The sequence below is a fragment of the Sturnira hondurensis genome, unplaced genomic scaffold, assembly GCF_014824575.4.
Source record: "Sturnira hondurensis isolate 20B ecotype Veracruz unplaced genomic scaffold, ASM1482457v3 Scaffold0021143, whole genome shotgun sequence".
In the NCBI taxonomy this organism is placed as follows: domain Eukaryota; kingdom Metazoa; phylum Chordata; class Mammalia; order Chiroptera; family Phyllostomidae; genus Sturnira; species Sturnira hondurensis.
Genome location: NW_028093774.1, coordinates 9,372,326 through 9,398,705, shown reverse-complemented (window position 1 = coordinate 9,398,705; position 26,380 = coordinate 9,372,326). Strand labels below are relative to the sequence as shown.

General features: G+C 50.0%; 1 protein-coding gene across 1 annotated transcript in view; it reads right to left on the bottom strand.

Annotated features, from left to right (window-relative positions):
* Positions 1–26,380, bottom strand: part of FOXN3 (forkhead box N3) — a 349,090-nt gene that overhangs the window by 234,963 nt on the left and 87,747 nt on the right. The window contains exon 2 of the mRNA XM_037031360.1: positions 25,294–25,408. The gene's annotated coding sequence lies outside the window, so the exon portion shown is untranslated. The remainder of the gene's footprint in view (positions 1–25,293; positions 25,409–26,380) is intronic.

Below are 26,380 nucleotides of genomic sequence, written 5' to 3'. Positions count from 1 at the left end.
CATCGCTAGGCCTGGAGGCCGTATCTTCCCACCACTGGTTTTAAGAGTCTTAGTTTTCCCTTTTGTGGTTGGGGAAGGCCGATGAATCCTAAGGCCTCTCAGAGTGAACGGCTCAGGATTCTGCCAGAAGAAATTTCAAGCTAACCAGCAAGGCTGGGGCAGGAGGGGAGAAAAGCCAGTGTTGAGGGAACACCCCAAATCAGACACGAGTATCAGTTCCCCCTCATTTTGCTTGCTGGTGTCAAGATGATGACGATGTTCATGCAGATACAGGGTGAGTTGGCCAGTCCTCTGCCTTCGACCAGCCCTGGGGGCATCCAATAGGGACCAGTCTTAATCAGATAAGGCGAAGCTCACCCGCTAACGTCCGGCTCTGAATATCATGCCTGGTTGTGGGGAAATACAATTCCTCAAACCACCGCCTGAGCCCTAAAAATGACCACTGGCCACACACATACTGTCCCTCAGCCAACAATCTGGAAATGGGACTCCTGGACCATGTGATAATTTAACAGGATTTTCCTTGGCTGGCCTTGACATTGATATGTTTTCAGTTCTCCATGTCACCTGTCAGAAACATGTCACTATGCAGACGTCAGCCTGAGAACAGGCCAAGATGTATGGGAGGCTGCCACGTCTCTGTTCATTCTGGAGAACTCGCCATCGCGTGAGGATGAGAGTCCTACCGGTGAAGTCTTCATCACCCCTGCCTGCCTGCCTCAACACTCCGGATCCGCTTCTTTCTCTCTGAGTACATTCACTCACCACCCATTTGAACAAACTGAATGGCCTGTGCGTGTATCATACAGTTCAAATTAAAGGAGCGTTTAAAAGGCACGGAGTATATTTTTGGAAGTTGCCACTCAAACATGAGTGGTTAGGGACTGTGTGGTTTTCAGAATTGTTCAGATTCCAGAGGAGGACACTGTTACCCTGCCACTGCTTTGTCTGAATGTCTCAGCTCATGGAATCTACTCAACATTGAGGAGAGGGTTATTTTGTTGGAGTAATTTCAGAGAATAAGAAGGAGCCACATCTTAAAAGCCCCTATGGGAAGCTCATTCCTCAACCCTATTACCTAATGTCTAAAGTTTAGTACCTTGCATTCATACTAGAGTGTAAACGACAGATGTCACGGCCGCTCCCTAAAACAGGCTGGAGAAAAGGCAGGCATCCTCGTGCCCTAGGAGGTGTAGAGCTGTGTTATCAGGGTATGTTCTAAGAGGCAGGGTAGAAGAAAGGCAGAAACAACAGGTGGTGATACCCAGAACAACAAGGCCACTGCACAACCTTCCCAAGGAGGTGGTTTTACCTCTTCCTAGTTTGGTTTTTAAAAGGGGAGCATCCCATGATAATGAGCCTCCATGGAAGGCTGGTTCATCCGCCATTGGCTCCAGTGGTGCCTAAGTGGAGTTGGCCAAAAGCTCCCTGGCCAAGCCCACCTCCATCTCCCCAGTGCTCCTGGGGGAGGGTGGCAAGGAGCACAGCTGAGACCGTCAGCGCCATCGCGGGAGCAGCACTAATTCGGACGCAGGAGGTGCCAGCTCATTGTCTCAGCCAGGCGTCCAGGCTGGCAAGGCCATCTGGGTTAGGAAATGTGTGCTCTAAAGCCTGCTGGGGGCAGCCATTCTGATGGGGAGCTTAACTTAAAAATCAGCCAGCTTCAAGACGTTTCCTGGTGCCCGTTAAAACGTGGGGCCTCGGAAACTGGCTCTTTCTCCTTAGGCCGCCCGGAGAAGGCCGATGTGTCCACATTCAACAGCCTGTGGGCCAGGCTCCAGAAAACAAGTCAGCTCCAACAGGAGACTGGAAAAAGTGCTGGGAAGGGACCAGGCTTTAGTCTCAGGTTTCCAAAGCTCTGAAATGAAAACCTTCTTTAAAGTGCCTATCTAAAACGTAACCACCATACATTTAAGCTCCTTGTACCCTGCCCTGACCAGTGTGGCTCAGGGAGTTGGCCGTCATCCTGCGAGGCCGAGGGTCACCTGTTTGATTCCCACTCAGAGCACACGCTTGGGCTACAGGCCCAGTCCCTGACTGGAGCGTGTGTAAGAGGCAAACCCTCCACGCTTCTCTCGCATGTTGATGTTTCTCTCCCTCCTTTCCCCTCTCTCTAAAAATAAATAAAACCTTCTATTTTTTTTTAGAGAGATTTTATTTCTTTTAGAAAGGGAGAGAACATCCATGTGTGGTTGCCTGTAGTGTGCCCCCTACTGGGGACCTGACCCACAACCCAGGCATGTGCCCTAGACTGGGAATCGAACCAGCAATCCTTTGGATCACAGGCCGGCACTGAACCCACTGGGCCACACCAGCCAGGGCTAAAATCTTTTAAATAAATAAATAAACTCTGTACCATGACAGACGAGAATAACATTTAAAAATGAACTTAAAGTATACCAAAGAATTATGCTGTCTCTTTAAAAACACTTAGCCCCAAGATTTAAAAGATCGGTAAAAACCCATGTGGGTGAGGAGGTAAAGAAATAGGCACGCGTATGGTTTAGGAGAACATTCCTGGGTCCTACCATTTTTAGAGGGATAATTAGCATGTTCCGTCATATTTAAAATGCACCTTGGCTTTGACCCAGCAGTTCTCCTGACAGGCATTCACCATCCGGGAACATACAACTGTGTAAACACACACATGCACAAGCACCACGTTGGCACCAGCTATGAGAGTAGGAAACTGGAAAGAACACCATGTCCATCAAAAAGGGATCAGTTAGCGAAACCCTGGTTCATTCATGCAGTGGAAATTGGCAGCTTTTAAAAGAGAAAGGTAGAACGAGGCGCTGGAGGGAAAAATGGCTCAGAGAGGAGAGCGCGTTGTGGAACTACATATCAAGTCTCTTTCTTGCAAAATAGTGTTAGATGTGTTGATACGTGTACAGAACATCTTTGATGGGTGGATCACTGGGGACTTTAAACTTTCCGTGATCAGTTGTTCCAAACGGGTTAGGATCTTCATGTTTTTCATTTCTGACACCAAACAATAACTTGTAATCAGAAAAGGAAAACAATGCTGTTTAACTATCTGCGACCTTGTCCTTGCCCCGTATCGTACCCTGGTGGTGGGGCAAGGACTGTGCTTCTTATATGTTCTAAAAAATACTCTGTATTTAATCCTATTATTATCCCTCTAATAATGGCTCGAAACTCCAGCTTTTCAAACACCCTCACACTAAAGATAGTCCGTACCCAAGACCTGCCTGGTATGGTGGACGGAATGCAAGACCTTGATTCAGGAGGGTCAGCATGGGCGAGATTCCTTTCTGTGTCCTCGTTTTTCTCTTCAGTAACATCCAGGGCTTGAAGGAATCATCTCGGATCTTCTCTCAGTTGAAGACCTTGACCCTCCCTGATCAGACCCTCTAGGGAGGGGGTGCTCAGTCGGCATTTGTTGAAATACAGGAGGCCAGAGACAGGGCCTGAAATCAGGAAACCGCAGGAAAAGGACCAACTGACAAAAGTCTCAGAGTCTCGCGTCATCAGAGTCGGTGTGGACTAGAGCGAGCCCAGGAAAGAGAGCAAAGGGTTTTGATGCAGGGAAAAAAGGATGGCACCTTTCTGAGGTTCTCACCTGAAGAACTGAGGGTTTGGAAATCCTCAGGATTTGGTTCGGGTTGGCAAAATACAGGGAGAAAGAAGGCAGCTGCCACCAGCCGCGAGTGGGTGTGGCCGCAGTGCTGAAGTTGCTGCAAGGATCGGGGCAGTCCCAGGGCAGTTCCATCCACGCAGCCCCCAGAGTAACCGAGGGGGTGCTGGTGAGACTAGCAGCCATCAGCTTCCTCACCCGATGAAGGGCTGGGCGGGAGATGGGTGCTGCGTGGGTGGCAAAGGAAAGCAGGGAGGCAAAACTACAAACCCCCTAACCTCCTAATACCCATTCTGAATCTTCCCCTTTAACAAACACTGGTAAATACTTGAGCCTCATTACAGGACCCCCATCTCTAAGGTTACATGCCTGATGAAATCCTAACCACAAATGAGGCTTTGGACCCTGCAGACTCAAGGCCTTCTTCCTATCACGTCCTGGACCCCGTTCTCCCACTTGCCAAGTTTGAGTGGGGGGCCCAGGCCCTGGGAGCCCACCATGGTCTGGTGTGAACTCCAGAAAATAGAGACCTTGCTACCGTATTCCCCACGGCACCCCCAGTCCTGGAACAGAGGCTGGCACGTACTAGGTGTCAGGACATACGTTTACAAACGGATGACGTAGTGGAAAAAGCACAGTGAGTAGGCGATCAGAGTGGGGGTGTGTCCCTGGGCACGTCACCTAAACTTCTGAGGCTTTGGTTCCTTCCTGTGAAGCAGAATCATGGGAACCGCCTCCCCGGGCTTTGGGGCAGACCTGGCGCGAGCGGCCTCGCCCACTGCAGACGCTCAGAACATGGGAACCAGCACACCTGAAACCAGTGCACAGTAAAACTGAAAGAAAAGAAAGACAACGGGAACTAACAGTGTATCGCCATTATTAATAACTCCCACTGACCCCGAAGGCCATGCGTCTCCTGCGATCGCAAGTGCCACTGCAAAGTTGCACCGTTCAGTTTCAGTGGCCCTTTGGGAGCTCCTGGTTAATAACCAACACAGCAACGGGGCTTCTGCAAACATCATGTTTCTCCTGTCTCCTTCTGTCAGAACAGCTGATCAGCTTATCAGCTGATCCGTGGTTTCTGGGAACCTCCCCGAAGTGCCTGAACAGACATGTGAGGCAGAGCCCCACAGATGGGTCACGGAGAACCAACAGGTTGGCGGGCAGTTTGGGTTCAGCCTAGACCTAGACTGTTGAGGCGTAATTTGGCCTCCTGAGACCTGAGCCTGTTCACTGTGGCACATGTAGAATCAGGGGGCAGAGGCCTGGGTTCAAATCCTACTTCCACCACTCTTAACTGGATGGCCTTGGGCAAGTTATTAACCACATGAAGCCTCGGTTTTCTCATCTGAAAAGTAGGGAAGAACAAAGTAATAGTACCTACGTGGGGGAAGAGGAAATGGAAGCAGAAGATCGTATTTTTCCTGGATTGTGGAAAATCACAGAAATCAATCGGCCCATCGGCAGAAACCCTACCAGAAGCAACCCCCTCCATGGAGGCTCTGTCCTGGGTTCTACGTTTCTGTTACATGTGCAATCATCTCGTGCCCTCACTGAGGAGTGGAGGGAAGCATCAGCTGGTGCTGCAGTGGATGCCTCACCAGGAACATAAGCAGAGTGCCTGACACATCACAGGTCTCCACTGAATGTCTGAATGAGTGACTGATACATAAGGTGAAAGACTCTGACCGTCCATCACACCTGTTTGACCTCAAACTAAGGGCAAACTAAGGTGAGCGAAGCTCTCGGCACTTTTGAAACTGGGGGCTAGAATCTCTATTAATAGAAGTCTCTGTTATGGCTACCTTTTTTTCCCCCTAGTTGGGACACCCCCCAGCTGAAGAGTCTGGATATTTAACTCTGGGTAGGTCACCCAGAGAAGGTATGAACCATTTGTCCAGCCAGCAAAATACACAGTGATGCCTCTTAGGTATAAGAGTATGTGCCATAAAAACGAGCCAGTCCACGTGAGCTCTGGGTGGGCCGGAGCTCCTCTGTGCTGCTCACCGACAGATCTTCAGAGCCTACTGTGCCCCGAATACAATAAGCGCTCAATAAATGCATGTCAAATGAAAGGCGGCATGAACAAACAAATGGAGACCTGGAGGGAACTCTCAAAGGGGGAGATAGGTGTTGCACAGTCTGGACCTGGACCGAAGTTTTCCAAAGCCCCTTTGGTGGCCTTTGCTACTCCTCCAGACAGCTTTTAGAAGAGGCAGGAGACAGCAAACAGAGAGAAGCCTGGGCGAGAGAGATTCGGAGAAATAAGAAGTGGACGTAGGTGAGGTCCTGGGAGGATGGGAAGGTCATTCACGACAATTGTCTTGTCTGCCATCACGGTCTTGATGTCAGAGTGACTAGAAGATTTGGAGGAAGTGGGGTGGCATGGTGAGACATCAGATGAGAGATGACCGTGGCTCCTACTACTTCTGCCACCCAAATAAATGTCCGTCATTTTCTGTGTTTCTTACCACCTGCATCTTTCCCCTCTGCCTTGGAACAGGGCTGGCTCTCTGGGCCTTGCAGGCTCAGCTGTATCTGTTCCGATACCAGAAACACACAGGGTAGGTTTTGGAGACAGCCACTAGGATCTCTGTCGAGGAACTTCCTTTCCTCCTGGGATGGGCGCATCTCTCTCCCCTCAAATTTCAGTAGGCAGGTCAACCACACACACCAACTGTGTCTTTGGTGCCCTTCTACAAAGGGTTTCCCCATGCACTCCTCAGAAAATTGCCCTATCCCTTCAGTAGTCGGCAGGGAAATACCACATAACTGAGAGCTTGGCCATTATGCTCGTGAATAATTCGAGCTTCAAGCGCAGCCTTGGCATGTCTGAAAATGAGTAATTATCAGAAAGTTATCCACTTGGCCTCCACAGTCTGCCAGCTACTTTTGTCTTGAGTGTGGAGCCCTCTTGGCCGGCCCCGTCTGAGCCTCAGCGATCAGAGCCACCAAGACCCCCTCAGGCCCCAGCCAACAAGGGCACCAAGAAGTTGTGGCTGATCAACTCCCTGGAGGAGATAAAGCCCTCGACCAGAGATTAGCTGCGCCCGCGCCAGCCCACTCACAGCCAAGAGTCGAAGGACATTTGCCGAGTGGAAAAGGACAAAAGGAAACAAATTTCATTGGTGAGCCCTCTGAGCAGGCCACAAGAAGTCTCTCTCCACCTTGCAGACTGTCCGTCTCCTCTCGGAAGAAGGCTAAACTAGTGTGCCCCGACTTGGAGGGAATCTCAACATTTTGGTCTCCGAATCACAACCTGTCTGTACAGAGGGTTCAGCAAAGAGTTGTGCACGATGTGTCCTCTAAAAAAGCAGGAAGTCCGTTTTTAAAAACTTATGGTCACTTACAGTGACAATGATTCCGCTGCTACTTTAGATCAGTAAAGGCTCAGGAAACCTGAGAAACAGAACTCCTAAAAGGGCACGCTGTTTCTTGGCAAACAGCATGAAGCTCGGGGTAAATTAAAATCTGTACACAAACCATTAGCCTTTTGTGTACAAGGACAGCATATTCATTTTGGAAGAAATCTGAGGATTATCTGGTCTGTAGCTGTTAATTTACAGGCATGGAAAACGAGGTCCCACAAGGTTAAATGGCCCAGTCTAGAACCTGCAGTGGCTGGGGTGGTGCCAAGCTGGGGCTGCGCTGAGCCTGGGGCACTGGTCGCCCAGTCCAGCTCCTCCTTACACTGCTACACACACTCCGCAGGCCACAGAGCCCCGCCCGGGAAGCAGCAGTCAGAGAGGCTTTTGCTAATGAAGTCACTTCGCACTCAAGCACCTTCGAAAGGCAAAGTGGAGGGTCCCGTACTAGAGGGCTGCTTGGGCCCATCCTGTGTATCCTGGAACCCGGACCCTTCACTGGGAAGGTAATGGCCTCGACAGTGTCAGAGTTCCCACCCAGGGTTGCATTCCATGACCTGTGACCGAGGCCACACAAATGACGCAAAGGGAACTGTGTGACGAGCAAGTGAGGTACACGCCTGTGTGGAGTGACATCCAGCTCGTGACAGTCAGCCCGTCAGCAGGAGGGGAAGACGTGAACTCTGCCCACTGCTAAGGAAGGCGGAAGTGACCCCGGGCTGCCCAATCTGGGCTGCAATCCTCCTGGGAGCCCATGGTGCACTTATCTGGTATCCACTATTCACTGTCTTTCTTTCCTTTCTCTGGGAAGCCAAGCTACTTCTCAATGGGACAATGGGGGGAGGGGGAGAGGCTTCCTTTTCTTGCTCTTTGTTCAAAGACAGGGCCATCCTAGTCAGCCCTTTTCCTGAGCGTGCCAGCAGAGCCCCACAGGCTGTGTCTAACAGGCTGCAGCCCCCAACGACACGTTCGAAAGGTCAGAACACTAAGTGCTTCGATCAAACAGGCACACTCCTGTTTGGGTGGATGGATGCTGTTCTTAATCTGTGCAGACCCAGTAGTTGACAGGTAGCTCTCCCTCTTCAGAAAACTCGAAGGAAACGCGGACATAGCACCCAACACCTAGTTTCTTCGTGTACAGCAAATGTCAATGGAACGCAAACACAGGCACTTCGCCGGGAAACACTGGTGTGTCGGAGCGGAGGCTGGTGAACGGGCTTCTCGTCACTCCACACTCTGCCCGGGAGGGGTGGCCTTGTGAGGCAGCGTCCAGGCATCTCTCCCGGGTCAGATCGGCTCATAGGAGACATCACCCTTTGCTGCGCTAACGGATGGATCGGAGAGCAAGAAAAAACGCAGAATTTCCAGTGGGACCACAGGCTCCCTCTGAGCTCCTGCCTCTGCGAGGTGCGGAGGAATCCCCAAAGAGGCCTGGAGTCCCAGACCCCCAGCCCAGCACTTGGCCCCTCGCCCACCAAACCCGCTACCCTAACCTGGCGGACTGCATCCTCTCCTGTCCCTGGCACTCCAAGACCCTCTTACTGGCTGACTCCGGCGCTCCTTCCGAACAGCTTTCCTTAACCGGTCACCGTGCCCCTGAATCGCAAGTACCCAACACAAACCTAAGGAATGCATTGTGAGTGAATAATGAATATATTAATGAATGAATGAAGAAAGTGTATTAGAAACTGATGCTGGGAGTAATATTATTAGCCTTAATGCCTTTCTAAAAATAACAATAGCCCTGATCAGTATGGCTTAATTGGTTGGGCATCGGCTGTCTCACGAAATGAAAGGTCACCAGTTCGACTCCTGGGCAGGGGCCATGCCTAGGTTGAGGGCTTGGTCCCCAGTTGGAACGTGTACAGTAAGCAACTGATTGATGTTTCTCCCACACGTTGATGTTTCTCTCCCTCTCTTTCTCCCTCCCTTTCCCTCTCTCTAAAAATAAATAAATAAAATCTTAAAAATTAAAAAAAGACTAACAATAAAAGGCAAGTCCCTGACAAAACACAGCCCTTTCACTATGATTCACAGAAAATGATTGGAAACCCACATGGTGGCATCTGCAGTGGGTGCCAGGGGCAGGCCGACCCCCTGGGGCTGGCGCAATCAGGGTGGACGCCCGGTGGGTGGTGGTCTGGCAGACATGGAAGGTGGCGGGATCTAAAGAGAGGGTGTCTCAGAGCTTGGGACCCCATATGAAAGAACACCTGAGCAGTGTCCAGGCCTGCATCTGTCCTTTTAGGAAGCTGGTGGCCTAGCGTGCGCAGGGCCGAGGCTACCGCAGTGAAGGCGAGACAGGCCCTGACCACATGGGCCTCTACTCCAGACCATCAGCTTTCTGTCTAGTAAAATAAGATTTATAAACACTGATTTTTTCATTAATGAATGTTTCCTGGCACAGCAGAGAGCTTAGAGACTGCACCTCGGTATGTCTCAGTTCTTGACTAGAAGAAAAACCAGAAGGCCACTAAATGGATTAGGAAGCAGGAATCCTTGGCCCTCTGGGGCAAACCCCTCCACTGTGGGGAGGGTCACTTTGGTGACCTCTCCTGGTCATGCAGATAGAAGTCAAGTTCCTCCTTTTCTTCCTTAAGGGAACCCCCAATACTGGAAAAAGCTTCCAAGGTAAAATGCATTAGACTGGGATGTTAAGAGGTACGTATGGCCAATACTGTCAAAAGCCATCTCATGAAGCTCTGGGTGGGGGTACCCAGCCCACTGCCCTGCAGGGAAGATGAAACACACCCCAGTCTTTTCCAGATTCCATCCGCTGGGTAGGCACAGGGGTGCCTACAGTGAGGAAGTATCCTGTGTGGTACAGGCATCAACACCCCTGTCTTCTTACTCTCCCCAGGCCTGGGGGGGTCCAACACTAACGTGGGCTTGGAGGCAGCTTGGGTGACTACTCTTCCGTGCTCAGCCTTCGTGCTCACTAAGACACAATCCTGGTGTCATATACACATGGCCAGTGTCTAGCTCCCTTTCCAGCAGCTTCTGGAAAGCTTCCCAGCGATTCCCTCTTCCCAGAACCCTGTGCTGAGAAAGCCTCCTTAACAGTTTATGAAGAGGGTTCTTCCGCTCAATGAACGATTCAGTAATGACCGGCAGGAAGTTCTCCAGGAGGCCCCACAAGGTGGGGTTCACATCACCGACCAGATGCAGAAGGGGTTCCTTGGCACTCACTTCTTCCAAAGCATTCCAAAGAACATGAAGAGGGACCTAACACTGCCACCCCACATCGTTCGTCACACCAGGTGCTGGGAGGTCACGTCCACTCCCTCTAGTGGGTGAAGGCGGATCGGCGCCCTGGACTAGGGTGAAGGACCGCTGGGAATGTTCATTTAAATCTTCACTTGGGAGCTGTCTAGACACCCTAGGCTTGGGCAGCATTCTGGACTGTTTGATAAAATTAAGTTGAAATGCTTATCCCAGTTTTTAGGTTTCCATGAAGTGCTCCTTCCACAAGGCTCATTATTCAAGTAGGATACTAGGATAGTCCCCATCTCATTAGCTTTGTTCATTTTTATCAGCTATGCACACACACACACACACACACACACACACACACGAGTTTCTAACAGCTGCCTCAAAATGCATCCCAGAGTGACCTCGGCTGAGCACGTGGTGGGGGGAGGTGGGCAAGTACATGCAGGGCCCACCCTCCAGGAGCCTCCCGGGGCCACTGGTCCATCACTCGTTTTCCCTCCTTTCCACCTCTCCTCCTCTCATGTCTGCCCCTTCCCAAATCACAGCTCAGTGTGCTGAGGCCTAGAAGTTACTCTGCTCAAAGCAAACTCAGAGGGAAGCAACCGATCGTGTGGCCCCTGCCCTCCCATCCCCCACCCCCACCAGGGCAGCTACTTTGCTACCAAATATCACTTTTCCCGACTTAAAAAATGAACACCTGCACTTACATCTCCGCCTTTTCATCTCTCTTCCAACTGACAGCAAGCATGGGGGTGTTTTTTCGTGTCACTTGTTCCAACATCTGTTTTGCCCACGAGTACTAACCTTGCGCGTGTTTGAGGCATTTGTGGAGTCCTAATTGAGGGCCAGTTCTAGGCCCACAGGTCAGCGCGGGCTGAATGGAGGCCTTGCCCACCAGGCCCGCACAGCCCGGTTCCCGTACAGTGTGGGGAGCGCTGTGATGCCAGGGTGGGCAGGCTATCAGAGGACTGGAGAGACACTCGGCCTCCGTAACTGAAGCAAACCCTTTACCATGAGACAGAGGATTGCAGGGGTCTGAGCAAGAACTTGACCGCCCTGCCTTTCCCCTTCTCTGGGGGTTTCCTCTGCTCAGCGACTGTTCCAGTCGGCACTCGGATCCCCAGCGGTGTACATCGTGGAGCAGGGGGCACGGCATGTTCACTACTGAAAAGCTAAGGCAGCAGCAAGGGGCCCACCAGCATCTTCATCTATGGAATGGGGAGAAAAACAGGAACTACAATGCGTGGGCAGAAACAGATGATCACAGTCGCTGGCACCAGACCCGTGTGCGTTCCTCTACCGATGGTGATGACAATGGGGAATTCAGACGGATCCGGACCCGGCTGGGACCTGCCCCAGGGGCCAGCACGGACAGTTGCACAACACTGACTGGCCCCTTGTCCCAGTGGCTCTCCCCGTCCCTGGCGCAGACTCAACTCTCCCATGGGGAAGAAAGACTAGTTCTGGCCCAGCAAGGCAAGCCATCCTCCAGCAGAGAATGCTGTGATTCGGGCGCTTCACCTGTTCAGGTGTGTTTCTCCCCATCTGCCATCACCGCTCGGACCCTACGCACCTTGTGGCCAGAAAAGGGGGCTTCTTTACCTTCTACAGGAGGAAATGGGGCTGGGCATGGGTGTACCAATCCCGCGACATCAGCAAATTTCTAAACTGGAAGGGGCTCTCAGAGAGGGTGAGGTCCAACCATGTCACTCAAAAATGCAATTATTTACTAGGTCGTTTTTAAATACAGAAAAAAATTAAACATAAATGGTCGATAGTTCCACTGCCTAAACATATCAGACCCATGTAAATATTAAAAAGTACAAGACTGAGAGGCACAGACTTGTTGTTTTTTTAAGGCAAAATGTGATGTACGGAAAGAACCCTCTGTCCTCCCTACTTTTTTCTTGTGCATCCTGCCAAAATAGTTATAAGACATGAGCACATACATGCATGTACATATATAGACACATATATACGACTTGATTGTTCTGCATAAACAGAACCTCACTTTCCTGCCACTTGCCTGTTTCACTCAAGAAGGACTGTGGTCTGCGTGTTTGTGTCCCCACAAAATTCATGTTGACATCCTCGCCGCAGTGTGACGGTGTAGGAGGTGGGGCCTTTGGGAGGTAATTAGGTCATGGGGGCAGAGCCTTCATGGATGGGACTAGTGCCCCTTATAAAAGAGACCCCACAGAGCTCCCTGGCCCCTTGCTCCATGTGAGGATACCATGAGAAGTCTGCAACCTGGAAAAGGGCCCTCACTGGGCCACATTGGCACCTTGGTCTTGGACTTCCAGCCTTCAGAGCTGTGGCAAATACATTGCTGTCACTGACAAGGCGCCCAGTGTGTGGTATTTTGCTGCAGCTGTCCCAACGGACTAGGACGAAAGGCCATAACCAAAGTCCTGAATCGGAACGCTTGCTTTGTCCTCCTGCTCCATTATAAACGATACCAAGCCACCTGCATTTCCCAGTTTCTGGTGCTTCGGTGAGTAGGTCCACAGGATACAGTTCTAAGGGTGAACTTGCTGGGCTGGTGCATTTAACTTTTCACAGATACGGCCAACGCTGCCCCCCCCCCACGTGCCTGCTGATGTACCCTGCCATGAAAACTGAGAGAGGGTGTTCGTCTCCCAACCCCTCTCCAGAAATGGATGTTCTCAAATTCCATAATATTGGCTAGTCAGACAAGTGGCTAGTGGTATCTTCTTGTTGTGTAGATTTGAGCCTCTTTAAATCATGAGTGAAGGTGAGAACTGTTTAATTTACAGATGAGAAAAACAGAGACCCAGAAGTCCCCTAACTGGCTGAATGTGTCACCCTGAGCTATTTACAGAGATGTGTCAGGACCAGATCTCAAGTGAGTCTGGGACCACCCCAGGAGGTCCTGATCCCCAGCACCAGGAGGAGGGTCCGACACCCCGGCGACCAGCCTTCTTTCTCTTTCCTCCTTCAGGGCACACCTGGGAGAGGTTGTCCTCCACTCCTGAGGTTCCTGCGAGCACCTCCCCAGGGACCAGAAAACCCCAGGAATGTGTGTCGCTGGCCAGAGGGGAAGTCTCAGCCTAGTCCTTGGCCCAGGAAGCAAGGCTGTGAGGCTTCTGGGATTGCAAGGCTGCTTCCAAACTGTCTAAGGCTCTCAGGCATTTTTCCTCCAGTTCACGCCCGTCACCTTAAATGTTGCTTCTGTCTGAGAGCAAAGTGGGTCATCTTGTGACTGGACCCTTCCATTCCCCTTCTCCTCTGCAGGACTGGGCTTTCTGAACTAGGAAAGAAAGCTGGTGGAAGTAGGGGCAGGCTCCCCTTCGATTACCCTCTGGGGGCCCTGCCCAGGTATGCTCAGAGCAGGTGTTCACGGAGCACCCGAGGGGAGCGAACTCCCCATCCGGGGGAGGCGCTCAGGGCCTGCCTGTCACCGGCCCTGTGGCCTTGGGTACCTTCCTCTAAGCCTCCCCTAAATGATGAAAATGACACCGATGACCGCTTTGCCTAACACACAGGATGGTGGTGAGCGGAGCACGCTGTGTGCCTGCCAGGGCCTTGAAAACTGTAGGGCTCCACACAAACACAGGGCCTGAGTGGGGGGGGGGGGGGCCCAGGAGCTGGTGGCCACTGGCGTCAGTGTGGGGACTTCCCCGATGAAGCAGCTGTCCTCAGTCACGTAGACGGGACGGGCCCCTGCTCCGAGGTGTTCCCGAGGCCATCCGCCGCCCACCTGAGCATACTGGAGCCAGCCAGGCCCATCATGGTGACACAGACTGACTCAAGGTTTTATCTTGATTGTGCAAGGACCTATTTTGTAAGCACCTATGTATAGACCAGCTAAACTAGATGTTCTGCGAAGAGAATTCCAGAAATTTCACATTCATTTTGTAGAGTCAGGAAGCACAGTTCCACTGATTAGATTTTCTCTGCCGGCTAATATTCACTGCACGTTACAATTAAAAAATAACGTGTCCGTTTTCAAGGGAGTCATCCTACAGTTATTACATATTTCTCTCCTACTTTCTTTTTCTTAAAAGAGTTAAATACAGTTCAGCCTTTTTCCTAATCTCTCTGCCACCATCATAAACATCCAACTAAGTCTGGAATCACAAGAACCTGCTCTACCACTTAAAGCTTGAGGCTTTAGGCAAATCATTTAACCTCTTTGTGCCTCAGTTTTGTCATCTAGAACAGTACAGAGAATCAGAAACCCCAGTGAATCAGGAGCGTGTCTATATTTAAGAACACAAAACCCGTAAAGATTCCCTTACTTCTTAGTGCATGGATTTGGTGAAAGCTGTTTTCTCCTCTGAGATACGTGTTGTCTCTTGCTAACTCTTGGCTATATTCCAGATAGCTGAATTTGCTGGCTAAGTCAGGCTCTCCTGTGTGGGTATCAATTCCTCTGGGGGCCTTAAAGAACATAATTAAGGCCCTGATGGAACTCGTTACACCAACAACCCAAGCCTAGACCCAAGGGTTCTGTTCCAGGCAGAGAGTCTCTCAGCAAGGGCCCCGAGCAGAGACTAACAGAAGACCAGAGAGAATGGAGTCAACAGGAGCGTCCCAGAGCCTGGTGAGGGAGGAACAACTTCCCTACAGGAAGCTGTACACACAGACCGATGCTCCAACCAGCCGGGCTTTGTCCTTGCAGAAGGAGCTTTCTACAGCATGACTCCCAACACTGGGACACTCCACAGTGACCACCCACGAGCAGAACCAAGGACGTGTGGCCATTCCAGAATGTCTGGGTAGGAGAAGCTTGGAAGAGCACTGGGTTGGCCAGGGAGGATGGATGCAGGACCCCACGTGCTCTTGCATGTGCACAACAAGCACCCCAACTGTTTGAGTGGCTTTGATTGTGTGTAAGATGGTGAATGTGGGGGCTGGGGTAGAGCCCCTCTCCTAGACAGGACAGTACTGAAGAGATAAGACAACCCCACTTCACGTGACTGGTCCACTTTCTGAAGGTTATAAAGAATTCTCACATAAGTTCTACTCACTTGCTTCAGTTGGCCTCTTGAGCCCTAGCTCTAGTATTGAAGGTACTAGTTCCCACATACTGTGGATGTCAGAGAGCTATTTCTAAGTACTGCAGCTCTGTATCCTGTAAGCATACAGCTGTATCACATTTTCTTACCTACTGGAAGGTAGGAGTGGCCACGTGACTAGCTTTGGCCAATAAGATGTGAGTGGAAGTGACAAGTGTTGCAACTGGACAGCTTTGAGAGCCAACACGTGCTTCGCCATTTTCTCCTCTCTCTCAGCCACAGTGATGGGGACTCAGCCTCCATCTGGGAATGAGAACAAGGATGACAGGCGGAGTCCCCTGCCAGCCTCAATGGATACGTGGAGTGAGCAAGAAGTAAAACTTCGTGAGTTTTATGTTCCATGAGTTTTGGGGGCACTGTTACCCCAAACTACAATATCCAGACTGACACATATGAGCTCTATCCAGATAAAATCCACCCATTGTTAATATAACAAGAATGGTTTGTGCACCACTGATGTAACCTGGCACCCAGGTTACATCAGAGAGTAGACTGGGATGCGCATGTGTGAACAGTGAGCACTTCACTGTACTAATCAGCGGGGGCCATAAACACTGTTGAGGGAGCATGTGCACTGTGTGGCCGTCGCATTCAAAACGAGCAAACAGAGCAATGAGTCTGCATCAGATTTTGCATTGAGCTTGAACACTTCTCTGTGGAAACTATTTGGTTGATTCAGAAGGTGCAGCTATAGGCAACTGGAGGTTGGCAGCTTCATCACGCCAATGCGCCTGCTCATGCGTCACGTCATGCTGAGTGTTCTGGTGAAATATCAAATCACCCAGGTGACTCAGCTCCCCTACAGCCCAGATTTGGCACCCTGCAACTTCTGGCTTTTTCCAAAACTGGAATCACCTTTACAAGGGAAGAGATTTCAGACCCTTAGGGAAATTCAGGAAAATATGACAGGGCAGCTGACGGCGAATGGGAGAGCTGTGTGAGGTCCCAAGGTGCCTACTTTGAAGGGGACTGAGGCATCATTATCCTATGTACAAGGTTTCTTGTACCTTGTATCTTCTTCAGTAAATGTCTTTATTTTTCACAGTCCATGGCTGGATACTTTCTGGACCGATGTCATATGCACCACTTAGCCACCGGAAGGTGCCTTCCTTCCCCTAAACTGGTAACTTACTGTCAAGGGTTTAACTGTATTGAAACACCCAGTGTGCCCATGGAGCGCACGGCGCTAGGAACTCCATTGCTTATTACAGATGTAGACACCATTTTCAATTAAGTGTTAAAACTGCACCCTCAGCCGCACGACCCCCAATTCTTTCCTGCGCAGCAGAGAACACGTTTCCAGGCACCAGGGCCGACGTTACTACTGCTCCAAACACAGTGCCCACGGGCAGAGGAGAGGCATTCGGTCCCACACACTCCGACTGCGGGCGTGGAAGAAGACTTCCTCCGAGACTCTCCTGATCGACACGTGCCCGTCCTCCCCGACGCGGGCTCATCTGGTCAAACTGGAATTCCTCTGCTGGCTTTCTTTTCCCTGTCGGACCCAGAGTTTTAAGAGGTAGCCCGCTTGAACTTCACTGTGGGTTGGCGCCAACCCAGAGTCGGACCCAAACCCAGTTCTCATGCCTCCAGAGGCACATACCAATTCATCATGTGTTTCACATATCAGCATGAATTAGGACAATCTGTAGTACTCTCCTACTCTACCAAAATCCACAGACTAAGTTCCCCTGTAGCAAAATGTATCAGAACACACGTCTGACCCAGCTATAATGCCGTGTAGGAACGTAGGCTCAGATTGACCAATGAAATCTCCCCATTTCTACAGAACAGGCCCCATAGACCCAGACCGCGGTTACACGAAGACAGTGATGTACTCATTTTGGATTGGATTCATTATTTTAGCCATCATTAGCTTTTTAACCTATAAATCAGTACCACTGTAGTCATTTTAGTGACCAAAATAACTACACCATGATGGAGTTTCTTTTAGGGTGTTAAAGTGACCAGATCAGAGTTACTGCTGATGAATCAATAAAATGCTTGGAAATAAATATGAGGGGACATGTACAGCCAACCAAATGAATGTCAAGGCCACTCGGATCCCCACCCCCTGCCTTACAATTTACAGCTAAATTCTGGCTTTCCAAGGTGCCCAGGGTCAGTCTCTAAGTACTTTGATACGTGTTATGCAGAACCACTTGAATGTAATAGTCAATTAAATTATTAATGAAAGAACTATACAAATAAAACACCGTGCTCTTTTATGTAGTAATAATTATTATCATAAGTGATGCAAATTGAATAATATAAACGATCGGGACAGTTCCATGATAAGCTAACAATTTCCGGCAATCAGACCAAACATCTCCGCTCAAGATGTTTAATAAAATAAACAGCAGCTTGTTTACACTTTTGTGGAGTTAAGCACACGTGCAGGAGAGCTAAAAAAAAGAACCAGAGGCCAAGTGATAAAAAAGTGGAACTAGTTACAATGGCGGTAACTTAGATAATTCCACACCTTAAGAAAAACAGTGACTCCTATGAACTGTCCCAGAATCAAATGACATTATTTATACATACATGCATATACATACAGACATATATATTTGCATACACATATTGCATAAATATACATATATATAACAATAGATTCTTGTAGCTAAGTATAATGTTCCAGGTACATTCACATGAGGAATAAAGTGGAATGCCATGATACTAGTAATAATAATAATAATAACAATAATAGGCTGTCACTATTTAGAAGCATTTATCAGGCACCTACCTACCTAGTGCACAGCCACACACCACTCTGCAAACGAGCAGCCCTCGTTTACCTTAAAGGGACCCTGATGCAACTCTCTAGAAACCACGCCGCCCTCAATCAGAACTCGGCACCGGCCGCTTCAACACCATCGCACCCAAGGCCGATGCCCGGGCGGCGCCCTTCCCCGACCCAGCCGACCACAGGGAAAGCCTGTTAAACTCCAACTGGTGAGTGATTTTGACTTTCCAGTCGCTACTATCACCAATTTCCCGCCTCTTTTGGTTCACCTGGAAAATTATGTCTTATGTGTGAGGCAATGACGGGCTCTGCTACTCAAGGAAAAAAGGCAACGGCGGTCAAGTGCCCTCAGCTTCTAACAAGAATAAAGTGTCGCCGAAGCGGAGACCCGGCCTGCTTTGCTGAGGTCAGACGTGCTCACCTCGCAGGCAAACCCTCTGCGGGGGTCCGAGTAGCGGGTCAAAGTGCAGCCGTTCAGGGGCCGTTTGCTGGGCCGGGGGTGATGCAGTGCCTTGTCCACATTAACGAGGCCGGACGGGATGGCCTTCCCTTTCAAGGGGAGCCGATTTCAGAGCGGCTCCTCCTCCCCAGTCTGCCCAGGGAGGCCGCCGCTCTGAGTGCCAGTCCTGCCTCTGAGGCTGCTTCTCCACTGCTCACCAGAGCGCGCCCGCGGTGCCGCGTCGCTCCCCCGGGTCGCGGAGCTCCGAGCTGGGGGGACAGTATGAGTTGGGAGCCGAAAGACTCAGTCCCTGGTTAATGCTAACAGACCCATTTAAGAGTTCATATGCACACACCAGAGGGAGAGTAACATAAACTGGGGACACAGAAATATACCCACTACAGGGAAGCAGTGGGCACACTATAGCTGGCCCTCTGCCTTGGCAGGGTCTGGATCTGCCAGACTTCTGCCAGGAGATCAGTGTGTGGCCTTGTATTCTTTTTTTTTTTAATTTATTTTTAGCAAGAGAGAGAGAGAGAGAAACGATTTGTGTCTCCACTTATTTATGCATTCATTGGTTGACGCTTGTATAGGTCCTGACCGGGAATTGAACCTGCAAACTTGGCATATCAGGAAGATGCTCTAACCAACTGAACTACCCAGCCAGGGCTGACTGTAGGTTCTCAACCTGGAGTACTATGGGCAGATGACCGCTCATCTTTTCAAATGCTTGTTTTCCCTCCTTAAATCAGGAAAAAATGTTTTAATGGTTGTGATGCCTTTAATACTCGCTAACCTTTTTAATGAGGAGGATAAGCCACGGGTTGCGGACCTCCAGTTAGCAGAAGCAGGAGCTGGGTAGGAAGACAGGCAGGTGACCCTTGTGCAGAGAGGGGGCCAGAGCACCCACTCTGGCCGGTTCCCAGATCATGAGTTCGCACTGCCATAAAATTTCAAAAATAGTTTCGGGAACAAGCATAGATTGCCAACTTCTTATTTGGCCAAGTAAGGATATTGAACTCTCTATCTTGTGCTTATTTTCTTCTTTGCCTTGGACTGGGGAAAAGGTCCTGTTTGAACACTTACTTGTGCGTAGCTGTCTGGTCACCCCACCCCACCCCCACCGGCATCACCGCTCCACACTCAGGCAGCACACCTCAGGAAGCCCTGCCTTCCCCACAGGAGGCCCGTGAACTTGACCAGACTGGATCCAGAATCGGAGAATTATTACTGATTCTCTCTTTTCACTTGAGAACATTTCACATTTCCTTATCTTCCTTCAGAGAAATTTCTGGGAAACACCCTTTCTAAGGTGACATTACTACCTAGCCGTCTCAAAAAAAAAAGTCAACATCCTTCACTTTGTATTCACTTCAAGCCTAGATGAGAAAGCAGTGTATATCTACGCTCCTCAAGGAAATGAATTCTAAGGAAAGGACGTATTCACACTTTCGGCCCAGGCGCCTGCCAAGAACACGTGTGCAAAGAACATGAGTGCCTTCTTGCACAGGCAGAAGAAGCGAATGACCACAGACTGTCTGTCCACTCATCCCGACACAAACCTGCTCCACAGCCAGCCCCAACGACTGTTCTGAAGGAAACCCATTTGCAGAGTCTGGGCCAGAACCAGCACTTTCAGCGACAAGTAGGGATTCAGACCAGTTTAATTTCTGAATTCTTGGAAGACAAAGACCATTACATTGAAGCGGCCTGCACGGTGCCTACTTGCCATGTGCAAAAATCCCCCTTACCCAGAACTCTGCATCCAGCCTCCTCCTCCCTCACAAACAGCTGGCAAAGGCCCTTGGACGTCAGGGGCTGTTGGTTGAATGGACAAATGAATGAGTTCATAGTTACCTTGTTATTGTTGGGTACCCAGGAACCGATCTCAAATGGTTTTAGATTAATCCTCAATGAAATAAAAATGGGTTTCAATTTCATTTCCCATTAACAGTCAGGACCATAGATTCTTAAGGAATAACCATTATTATCTTCTGAACAGCTACCATGAGTATTTACCATCTGCCAAGCACTGTGTCATGTATTTTCTGAGAATTATTTGACACCATTTCTAGATGGTAAATTCCTATCACCCCCATTTTACAGATGGGGAAATGGAGGCTAGGGCACCTTACATATTATCCAGGAATCCAGAGCTCAGAAATCACACTTGAAGTCATTCAGCTACAAAGGAGGAAGACTGGAGTCTGAAAGTAGGGCTCATACTCTCCCCCTCACATCCAGTGCCACCCCGGGATCCCGGGCCATGGCACAGAAACCAGCCCTGGCGGGGGCCACGCTTCTGCAGCCTGCCCAGTAGACCGGGCTCTGCTGAACGCCCAGGCCGCACCCTCCTTCCCTGAGGCCAGCCTTGTTTTCCTTCTGCTTTGCAGTCCTATTCAGGCTTTCTGCCCTTCCCCCAGAGCTCCAAGTTCAGCCCTGCGGCCTTGGCCCGCTGAGGCCCACAGCCGAACTGCAGAGTCATTCTGTCCCATTAGACAAGCCCATTTCCCTCAGGGTAGCTGGTGCCAGTCCAGAATGGCTTATGAGGGACCAAAATGCTGAATTGGTTTTAAATAAAGCAAGAGCCTCAGAATTCACAAATGTCTTTCATCTGCTGTAGTTTGTGGCAGCAATGGGACAAATGCTAGCAAAGAAGCTGTCCCCTCCATTCTGTGACATCTTGCTTGGTGACTTCCGTGCCTCTCAGTTTCCCTATGGACAGAATACAAACCCTCACACGATCTCACGAAAATGATCGTGATGACCGGGTGAGACAGCAAAAATATTTTGAAGAAAAGAAAAGGAATGCCTCCCAAAACCAAGGTGTTAACGCCTTGCCATTCCAAACAGTACAGGTTACGGCAAATACTAGGCACTCACAAGGCCGAAGTGTGATCTGCTACATATGTGGGGATTTCCGCTCAGTTCAAACGTTTTTGGGAAACACCCAGAGCCGTGATCAGAGGCTCTACCCGGGCAGCCCATTGGAAAACTACCTGCAGGTCTATGAATCAGCCTTCGGGTGAGTTTTTTGTTTTGTGTGGTAACATTTGGGTCCCCGTCATGGCTCAGGCATAACTTCCTTCGTATTAAAGTACCTGGGAACTGCGTTCGTGGCCCGATTTTCAATGGCTCTTGGCCTCCGCATACCCCAGGTTGGAAGCACCCTGTCCACTGGGGCACCACGAGAACAAGCGATCTGTCACTGGCTGCTCTGAAAAAGCTCTGGCACTGAAGCAGCTCATGGTCACGAGGATGGAGGGTTCTAGTCTTCTGAGAATCGAACACACCCACTCTGTGCGTGGCGTTTACAATGGTTTCCATTAACGAGCGCATCCCAGGACAACACACTGAACTGAGTTGTTGACCATCTGCACACCCTCTAACCTGTCCAGCTGTCTGGAGTGCGTTTTGAACGTGGATTTCTTTCCCTTCCCGGAGTCTCTCACTTTCTCCATTGTATTCATTCGGAGGCCAAAAAAAGACTTCGTAAATATCATTTCATATTCCAAGCAATTTGCTATAGGCAACTACACCATTACTTTGTACAAATAAATTTACATAAATCATTATTAGAATGCTTTATCTTAGCAACATTATTTGGTTCCCAGAGCACAAATTAAATGCATGCTTAAAGCAGAATATTTTAAAGTAATTCCTATATTGTTTGTGAGATGGAATTAGAAATTTCCATCTAATTTTTCTTTCATAATGGAGTTCCTTTCGTTTTCTTTGTACATTTAGAAACCACATATGTAATGTGGGGGGACGGGGTTCCTGAAGCACGCAGTGCAGGGGAGGCACCGCCGCATTTGGTTCATTTTCCAGACACTCTTCCCTTTGATATCATGGGTTTGGTTTTGAACACTGAGTAGGAAGCCCAGGAACCAGGGAAATTAGTACCAGCTTGGGAGTAGATGGTTTTTTGTTTGATATTATTCTACAAGCAAACTGGTCTTTGGTTGTGGTCCAGCTTTTTTTTTTTTTTCTAATAAACAAATTTGTAAATAAACTTCCTGGAAACAGAGCTTGGTCTCTCCCAGCTGTTTGTGTTGGGCGGATGCCTGTCTGGACCCACGGCACAGCACATGGCGAGGCTTCACTGGCTAAGCTCGACTCCACCCTAGATTTCAACAGTCTTTTCTCCCTACACACGACGCAGTGCCCACTTTTAAAGTAGGCGGCCCATGTCAGCGCCAGGGCAGTGGGGAGGGGAGGGGACTGACAGGAAGTCAGGAGACAAGCTCGCCAGCCCTGGTCCCACTACTTGCTGGTTCTGGAGATTCACGAAGTGATTCTCCTGTATCTGGACTGCTTGTCGGGGTCATAAGGGGCTAAACTCACCGCTCAGGGCTGTAACTTTCTACCAGCTTGCGGTCGGGGAGCAGAGCCCCAAGGGAGTGTCCAGAAAGTGGGCCCCACACGGTCAAGGATGAGTGAGGCAGCCCCTCGGGGCACCCAAGAGCGCAGCACCAGACCGACCCAGGTTCAGGGCCAAGTGCTGCCACTTGACAGCTGCGTGATTACAGGCAATTTGACCCTTTCTGCATCTGTTACCTCATCTTAAAACCCGCACAGGTTTGTTTGGGGATTAAATGGAGTCCTGGAGGCAAAAGCTGAGGACAGTGCCTGACGTTTAGGAAAAGCTCAATAAACAGGAGGTAACAGGAATCTCAAAGGATGACCAGTGGGGTCAAGCTGGGGAGATCACATGATTTACTGTCTACACCCCAATACTTCTGGGTGTGGAAGGCAGGACTGCATGGCAATCACCCTAGGTCAATAGGGAACACGAGGGCATGTGTGACCACCCTGACTCCAGCCCATCACCATTCAAGATGCAATAAAGAAATTAAGTGACAAATTTTATCGTAGATATTTTACTATGCATGATACCTTTTTTTTGCATACCTTTTAAAGCTCTTTCAAATATCTTATTTGCACATTTAATAAATTGGGTGAAAAAATATATGGCTGGGTTCATTACCCTTTAATAAGGAGCCAACAAAAGCACAAAGAAGGTATAGGTTTTCCCACAGTGACAAGCACTGCAGGGACAGTGGGGACCCCAAGCATTCCTCCACTTCACCCTACTTCCCAGCCTCCTGGCAGCGAGACAGTGTCATGTGACCAATTCTGGCCAATGGGCTGTGGGTGTGGAATTGGTTGGGGTCATTTCTAGTCTAAGATACTTAAGAGTGAGTGTGTGCTTTCGACTGTTTTTTTTTTTTTTTCCCTTCACATGTTGCGGCAACCAGGAGGCCACATGTTAAGATGTAGATGTCGCAAGATGCAGGAGGCCTGTAGTCTCAAAACACTGACCACAGGACAGCCGCCCTGGTGGCCAGTGCTGCAAGGCTCTACTTCCAGGAAGGCCCAGACGCCGAGGTAAGTAGAACCTCACCACCGGAGCCCCAAGCATGCGAAGTAGGGGGAGTGTGGCCAGGGCAGGCTTGGCAGGAAGGGCAGGAGCCTCAGAATGCAAGTCTCGATGGTACTTTCAAGACCCAGGGCAGCAAAAGCCGCCACTGCTTTATCCAAAAGCAATGCTGGAAGAAGGCGTACTTGGCCACCCCAAAATTAATCAGGGCATCTGGCTCCCCATCCCTGACTGTGACTCCTTATTCAGCCCTGAGACTGTCTCTGACCTCCGGCTTTCCGAACTCTCTGGAAATGCTCCCAGCAGCAACTTAAAAACTTGTGTTCTTGGCTTATGCTCCCTACCTGTCAATTCCACTCTTCAGCTCAGACTAGCATCATGTGAATCACCAGGTACTGACCTCACACAGTCCCTGGTTCATCCCAGGGCCTTTTGAGGCCATACCCAGCAGGCAGAGCTTGGAGGGAAAGAAGGGTGCAGGTGTGTAAGAGAAGACTAAATAATCAGGCAGGCAGGCAGAGGCTGGGCATGGACAGACACAAAGAAGCAGAAGAGTCCAGCAAAGTGGCAGGCAAGCCAGGGCTGGGGCTGCAATGACCACTGTCCCTAAAGGAAGCTGCCAGCCAACACCCCACTGTAACAGGTGAGGTGGGGTTTCCTCAGGGAAACCTTAAGGGGCCCAGGCTCTCGGGGGAGCATAGCTCAGGCTGTGATGAAGAATTGGGGTCCTGGTCCAAGCAGCCAGGGCCCTCACTGCCTGGGTTCACAGCGGGCTCTCTCCCATCTGCCCACCCAGGCCCCATGACACTCCTCTTCCTGCCTCCAGGCCTAATGATTCACAGTGACCAAGGCCACCTGGGGCCCTCCCTTTCCCAAGAATTCAATCCTAATCCTAAATTCCCGGAACCACAGAGCTACTGTCAGTACCCAGCCCCAGCCCCAGGGGGCGCCACCATCCACCACCTCCTCATGAATAGATACTGGATCTTCGGCTGCACTGGGAGCTCCAGGAGGAGTTCCATGTCTTACATTATTTTATCCCCATCTGTGCCAAGAACACACACCCAAATGATACTCGGCAATACTTATTGTCCTCAGTGAAAAGCTACAGCATTAGAAAGATCAGTAAAACAGGGTTCTACGAGAAAGAAAATGATGCAGTGGTTTAGAGGAACTACAGTAGAATCTAGCTTCCATTCGAAAACTTCCCGGTGACGTTCCTTTTGCTCTGAGTGTCTGCAACACCCCCCCCCCCCCCACAAACTTGCAATGAAGACGTGATTCAGTGTTTTCATTCTCTCAGTGCCTAAATTGGATTGACCACCTTGCCAGTCTGATCGGCTGCATATCTTGATCATTAAGAAGAGTGGGAGGGAGAAGGAAGGACACCAACTGATGGAGAAACGATCAGTTTGGCATTTGCATTTAAATATAGCCTTGGCATTTCATTTATTCCGTGCAGTGTCGGCGAGGTGTGCTCGAGCGGGGGAAGGGGGAGCGTGGTTACCTGAGTCAGAATGGGTCCAGGAAACCAAGGTCAGCATTGCTCCGTCACGGAAAGGACCAAGAAGCCTCCATTACCGCAAGAGCTCTGGTCTTCCAGGAAATGATGCTTCTGGCGCCTGGTGGAGAGGAGCAGAAGGAAGGCGGGATTAGAGCAGAGGATGAGAGAGGCCCCTCTCCACCATCCCTCTCAATGGATGTCCCTCTCTCCTCACTCTACACGACGACACACTTCAGGGAGAGAGTCACTTGCAACCGTGGTGCCTGATTGCTCGGGAAGCTGTTGAAGCCCGGGGTCTTTCACGGTGGAGTGTTCTTGAAACTGCCTCGTGGGGCACCCAAGGACTCAGGCATTTGAAAATACGTGCCTCAGACATTGTGAAATCACCTTATTTCACTACCACGGCTACTGAGACATGTGCGAGATCATTTTATTTTGCTAGAGTTGCCACCGAAACACTTGTTTATGTAAAGGAGAAACATCAGGGCACCAACGAGCATTCAAGGCCAGTGTGCCAGCACGCGGACCAGCCTCGACCCATGGGGATGACGGGGATGATGGGGAAGACGGGGAGACAGGCTGTGACGTCAGTAACTCCCTGTTCTGTTGTTGTAATGAAAAATGACCCTGGCTCTGCTCCTGGGGAGAAAGATCCCATTGAGCTAAAGCTCACGAGAGGGGCTGCGGGTTTCTGAGCCACAGTTAACCAATAATCTTGAATAAGAGGAAAGGTGGTACATGAGAAGGTTTGCATCATAATTTGATGGAAGATTACTTTTTTAGCCTCTGCCTCAAGGAAGGCGGATCAGTTGTCTGTCTAGTAAAAACAACGCTGTTACACGTTGAGCTTTAATGTGAGCATGTTAGGAAATAAACTCATTAAATCAGTGGTTCTCCAATGGTGGTCCCTGGAAGAGCAGCATGAACGATACCCGTGAGTTGGTGAGAAATGCAAATTCTTGGCTCCCTCCCAAGACCACCTGACTCTGAATATTTGGAGGGGGGGTCCAGGGATCTGTTCTAACGAGCCCTTCATGTGATTCCCATACACTCCAGATCTTTATCTGCCCATCCAAAGACATCGAGTCTG